General features: G+C 40.4%; 1 protein-coding gene across 1 annotated transcript in view; it reads right to left on the bottom strand.

Annotated features, from left to right (window-relative positions):
- The window catches only part of anxa11b (annexin A11b), a 28,323-nt gene extending 23,495 nt beyond the window's left edge, over nt 1–4,828 (bottom strand). Inside the window, exon 1 of the mRNA XM_029699107.1 lies at nt 4,753–4,828. The gene's annotated coding sequence lies outside the window, so the exon portion shown is untranslated. The remainder of the gene's footprint in view (nt 1–4,752) is intronic.
- Nucleotides 4,829–6,000: the final 1,172 nt, after the last annotated feature.

Raw genomic sequence — 6,000 nt, forward strand, 5'->3', positions numbered from 1 at the left:
TAAAAAAGTGGTCAGATGAAACAGATGCTAAGCTACATGACTGTTTTGCTAGCACAGACTGGAATATGTTCCGGGATTCCTTCAATGGCATTCAGGAGTATACCACATCAGTCATTGGCTTCATCAATAAGTCGATGACGTCGTCCCCACAGTGACTGTACGTACATATCCCAACCAGAAACCATGGATTACAGGCAGCATCCGCACTGAGCTAAAGGCTAGAGCTGCCTCTTTCAAGGAGCGGGACTCTAACCCAGAAGCTTATAAGAAATCCCGCTATGCCCTCCGACGAACCATCAAACAGGCAAAGCGTCAATACAGGACTAAGATCGAGTCCTACTACACCGTCTCTGACGCTCGTCGGATTTCAGATTACAAAGGGAAGCACAGCTGAGAGCTGCCCAGTGACACAAGCCTACCGGACGAGCTAAACTACTTCTATGCTCACTTCGAGGCAAATAACACTGAAACATGCATGAGAGCACCAGCTGTACCGGAAGACTATGTGATCACGCTCTACACAGCCGATGTGAGTAAGACCGTTAGACAGGTCAACATTCACAAGGCCGAGGGCCAGATGGATTACCAAGACGTGTACTGCGAGCATGGGCTGACCAACCAGCAACTCTCTCCCTGTCCGAGTCTGTAATACCAACATGTTTTAAGCAGACCACCATAGTGCCTGTGCCCAAGAACACTAAGGTAACCTGCGTAAATGACTACTGACCCATAGCACTCACGTCTGTAGCTATGAAGTGCTTTGAAAGGCTGGTTATGGCTCACATTTTATATTTTGCCTTTATTTAACCAGGTAGGCCAGTTGAGAACAATTTCTCATTTACAACTGTGACCTGGCCAAGATAAAGCAAAGCAGTGCGACAAAAACAACAACACAGAGTTACACGTGATAAACAAACGTACAGTCAATAACACAATAGAAAAGTCTATGTACAGTGTGTGCAAATGTAGTAAGATTAGGGAGATAAGGCAATAAATAGGCCATAGAGGCGAAATAATTACAATTTAGCATTAACACTGGAGTGACAGATGTGAAGATGATGGTGTGCAAGTACTGGGTTGCAAAAGAGCAAAAAAATTATAATAACAATATGGGGATGAGGTAGTTGGATGGGCGGGTGTTGCTATGGTGACCAGTGAGCTGAGATAAGGTGGGGCTTTACCTAGCGAAAACTTATAGATGACCTGGAGCCAGTGGGTTTGGCGACAAACATGTACCAACACCATCATCCCAGAAACCCTAGACCCACTCCAATTTGCATACCACCCCAACAGATCCACAGATGATGCGGTCTCTATTGCACTCCACACTGCCTTTTCCCATCTGGACAAAAGGAACACCTACGTGAGAATGCTATTCATTGACTACAGCTCAGCGTTCAACACCATAGTGCCCTCAAAGCTCATCACTAAGCTAAGGACCCTGGGACTAAACACCTCCCTCTGCAACTGGATCCTGGACTTCCTGACGAGCCGCCCCCATGTGGTATGGGTAGGTAACAACACATCCGCCACGCTGATCCTCAACACAGGGGCCCCTCAGGGGTGCGTGCTCAGCCCCCTCCTGTACTCTCTGTTCACTCATGACTGCACGGCCAGGCACGACTCCAAACCATCATTAAATCTGCCGATAACACAACAGTGGTAGGCCTGATCACTGCAGGTACTGATCATCAGTACATCACTGGGGCCAAGCTTCCTGCCATCCAGGACCTCTATACCAGGCGGTGTCAGAGGAAGGCCCTGAAAACTGTCAAAGACTCCAGCCACCCTAGTCATAGACTGTTCTCTCTGCTACCACACGGCAAGCAGAGCGCCAAGTCTAGGTCCAAGAGGCTTCTAAACAGCTTCTACCCCCAAGCCATAAGACTCCTGAACATCTAGTCAAATGGCTACCGAGACTATTCACATTGCGCCCTGGTTTTCAATGGAGTTCAAGTCTGAAGACTAAGATGGCCATTGCAAAATGGTTAATTTTGTGGTCAATTACCCATTTCTTTGTGGATTTTGATGTGTGCTTGGGGTTATTGTCTTGCTAGAAGATCCACTTGCAGTCAAGTTTCAGCCTCCTGGCAGAGGCAACCAGGTTTTTGGCTAAAATGTCCTGGTACTTGTTAAAGTTCATGATTCAGTTGACCTTAAGAAGGACCCCAGGACCAGTAGAAGCTAAACAGACCCATAATATCAAAGGTCCACCACAATATTTTACAGTGTTATTTCCTGGCACTTGGATTGGAACCGGTACTACGGGCAGATGACAAAAAAGTAGAGCTCTTTGGCCTGGATGCATATACAGAAAAGTACCTCATACCTACTGTAAAATATGGTGGTGGATCTTTGATGTTATGGTTATTTATTTATTTTTTGCTTCCACTGGTTCTGGGGCCCATGTTATGGTCAACACATATGGGAACACACATAGGAGGTACCGGGAAGAAATTTAAATCTACTTTCACCCCTGGGTAAGTTTCTCAAAACCAAGTGAAATCGCAAAAGAAGTGTCTGGACACTTCTACAACATACCATTAAAAGCCAAAATACAGATTTGGTCAAAAATAAAAGTTAACTCATCCTTTAAGCATACACAGACATTTCCATGTGACAAGATTTCCAGGCATTGGATTATTACATAAGAAAAAGCTCATTGTTTTGCGTAACTCCTACTTCCCCTTAGACTTGCCAAGTTAAATAAAGGTTAAATGAAATGGAGATAAAAAAAAGTTTGAGTCTTCCTTCCTTTCCAAAACACACTGTAAGGACATGACATACGTACCTTTCCTAAAGGATCAGAGGAAGCATAATTACTGGGGAAAATAGATGACCAAATATTCTATTCAAAGAATAAATCTGCTCATTTTATTCAGAGAATAAAGAAGTGTAAAGGCATAGTTCACTAAATATACTCAAATTATAATAGAGAAGTAAAAGTTCACAGGCAAATGGAGACTCGATGTGCCTCGCATAGGCTTCATGGAGTAGTTGAGATGAATGATATGACTCTGGGATCAAATGAACAAATAGTAGACACTATTACAGACTCGTGACCAGTTTACCACTACCACGACTTGATGTGAGGCCGGGGTATACCACAATAAACATAAACTGCCTAGCAGGTTTCTGGTTTCAGGGCCTGTAATCGCAAAGTGGTGCACTAGGTTCAGTTTTGCCTTTTAAATCGTAATTAATACAAGGGAGACCTGTTCTTACATCAGCACTCCTACTTTGAGACACTCCCTGGACTGGTTAACCCCAACAGAGCAACATAACCAGTGACATATGGAGGGGGATTGGGTGTTCCCCACCCCCTCCACTCTGTTGTGCTGAAAATCTCAGTTAGGCTGCATTTCATTTTAGTTTTATGGTGTTTGATTGCAGGGGAGACACTAGTAATGTCTGCAGTTTTCAGTTTGGCCATTTGTTTCAAGTGTATTAGTCTAAATAAATCTCTTTGCCAAAATTCGTCATCTCTCCCTTGTCTTATTCGACTAGTAGTTGTTCTGAAATGTTTATTCCTTGCCTACATTCTACTCCCTCCTCTGTTTAATAGAACACACATACATTAATTATTAATTTCGGTTGCCTATCCCGACGTGAAGGTCGTTCTATAGAAAGTATTTGACTCTAGACACCAAATTAAGGAAATTAGAAGGGGGGGAATTTCAGCAGGCAAGAAAATAAAATGAAATGAAACGCAGCCTAACGTGATCATTGACAGCTGCCTTGAAGGACACAAATAAAAAAAATACTTTCTGCTACTTAGATCAGTGAAATGTAGGCTAAACTGACAACGGAGTGAAGAGCAGAAATCTCAACGAGCAAGCAAGTCGCAGCAATGAAGAATTGAGTGTGTGCGCGTTCACGCGAAAGGGGAGAGAATTCTGGCAGGGGGCGATTTTCGGCACAACTCCGGGATCTCAGTCGTATCTACCCTGAACACGGAATTATCTGAATAAACAGGCCGGGGGAGGGCCCAGTACAGGCCTAATGCAAAGTTTAACAATTAAAGTCACTGCTAGAGAACTAGCTTCGAACACACGACAAAGTGTCTGTCAAGGCTTGATTCTTCGATTTGAACACAACAAAATAACGAAATAAAACCATAAAGCAAATCATTTCATAAAACAACATACTTTCGGCTACATCAGACTAGAATGGTTGCTACAATGTAACCTTCCAGCCAATCAGAATAGTCTGTGTTGTCTCATGTTTCATGTGTTCCTTTCTCCGCGGAATAATAAATATATGATACGCTGAGGTTGTTACATAATATTACAATGTAGCCATCCAATAAATATCACATTGTGGCCAAGTAGCCTACGCATCCCGAGTTGAGGCAAAATGGCAGTTTGAGATTAAACTATAGCCTCTGTTGCGTAGGTCTAATAAGAAAACCTGGTCGATCTGCCAAGTAGGTTCATGTAGGAGAAGAAAAATATATGACAAATGGTGTAGCGATTAAACAAGTGACAATAACTAAATCCAGGATCGTTAACAAATAAGAGCGTTTTCAAAGGGCGATGGTGGACTTGGTGTTGAAACGAGATGCTGGCTGACATGGGAAATGCTTTGCGCTGACAGAAAATGAGCAGAATAGCTAAATAAAGCCATTCAGAAGATTAAACCTGCACACAGTTCTAAAAGCACATTTCGATAAATAGTCGAGTTCACTTGGATCGGTACAAAAGCTAACATTTAAGAATTATAACCCTATAAAATCAAAATAACTTGTCTTACTTGATTTTGACTGCGGGGGCCGTTGAAAGTGAGATTCAGGAAGTAGTATGGGTGGGTCAGTGTTTTTGCTGTGCTTTCTATTTTTTATCATTATATATAGTCCCATTTCTGTGTTTGCAAACATTGTGATGCTCGGAAGTTGGTGGCAGAACACCAACTATAAGAACAGAGTTCTTATAAAATGCCAGCTAAAAAAGCCTATATTTGCATGTTACTTATGAGTGCATTTCACACTACTTATGGATTACAATTGGATTTTAAGGCTCGTATGAATGTCCTGCTTAGTATAATGTTTGTGTCTTAATCGCAAATCAACTGCATCATACTTAAAAAACAAACTTCAACCAGTAAAATGGCTATTTGGCTAGCTTTCGCTACAGCTACAGTTATTCTAGCTAACTGCTGCATCCAAAATAGTTATTATGCAAAGATCACAACAAAATAGGATTTTAGCGACTGATCAAGCAAGAATCAAAACATCATTGTAAACATATGAGAACCCCCCCAAAATGATTTTGTTTAAAAGGAATAAAAACATTAATTTAGGCTATGTTGAATGGGCGCAGATGGTGATGGCTTTCTTTGTTTCTCCTTGTTTTTTTATTCATAATACATAAACTTACATTGCCACATCATACAAAACAGAACGCATGTATTAACAAGAAAATACTAAAACATACAAAAATATCAATGAAATAATAAAAAAAATAAACAATTCTAGTACAAGTGTAATCACTCTGAAAAAATATAATTATAATGATTCAGGAAAATGTTATTCTTGTTATTCACTAGGGATAATGTTTTAATAAGATTGAATTTAACTATCAAAAATGTGTAGTTTTGGTATAGAATTTTGGATTTTTTGTTTGTGTCTAAAGTATTTGGCAACAAGAATAAAAAAAATCATAATCATTTCAATGGTCTTGTTATCATTGTAATAGTAACATATTATATCCTTCATGTCAAAAACACAGGTAGTGTTCATAATGGTAAATAAGTATTCTGCAAGGTTTTCCCAAAATTCTGACACAAATTTACATTCAAAGAGATTCTCACCTTTTTCACAGAAAACACAGATATCAACAACATAGAATTACATGGATATATCTTATGTAAAATTTTAAAATGAACTTCCTTAAATTTGTTTGGTATTCAATATTTGTAAGGCCTTAACCATACATTTTTCCAGACAATGTCAGGATTAAGCATGTTCCAGAAAAATGTTCCTCAAGGTGTAAGTTGGTCTTG

This window comes from Salmo trutta, chromosome 18 (assembly GCF_901001165.1).
Source record: "Salmo trutta chromosome 18, fSalTru1.1, whole genome shotgun sequence".
NCBI classification, from domain to species: Eukaryota; Metazoa; Chordata; class Actinopteri; order Salmoniformes; family Salmonidae; genus Salmo; species Salmo trutta.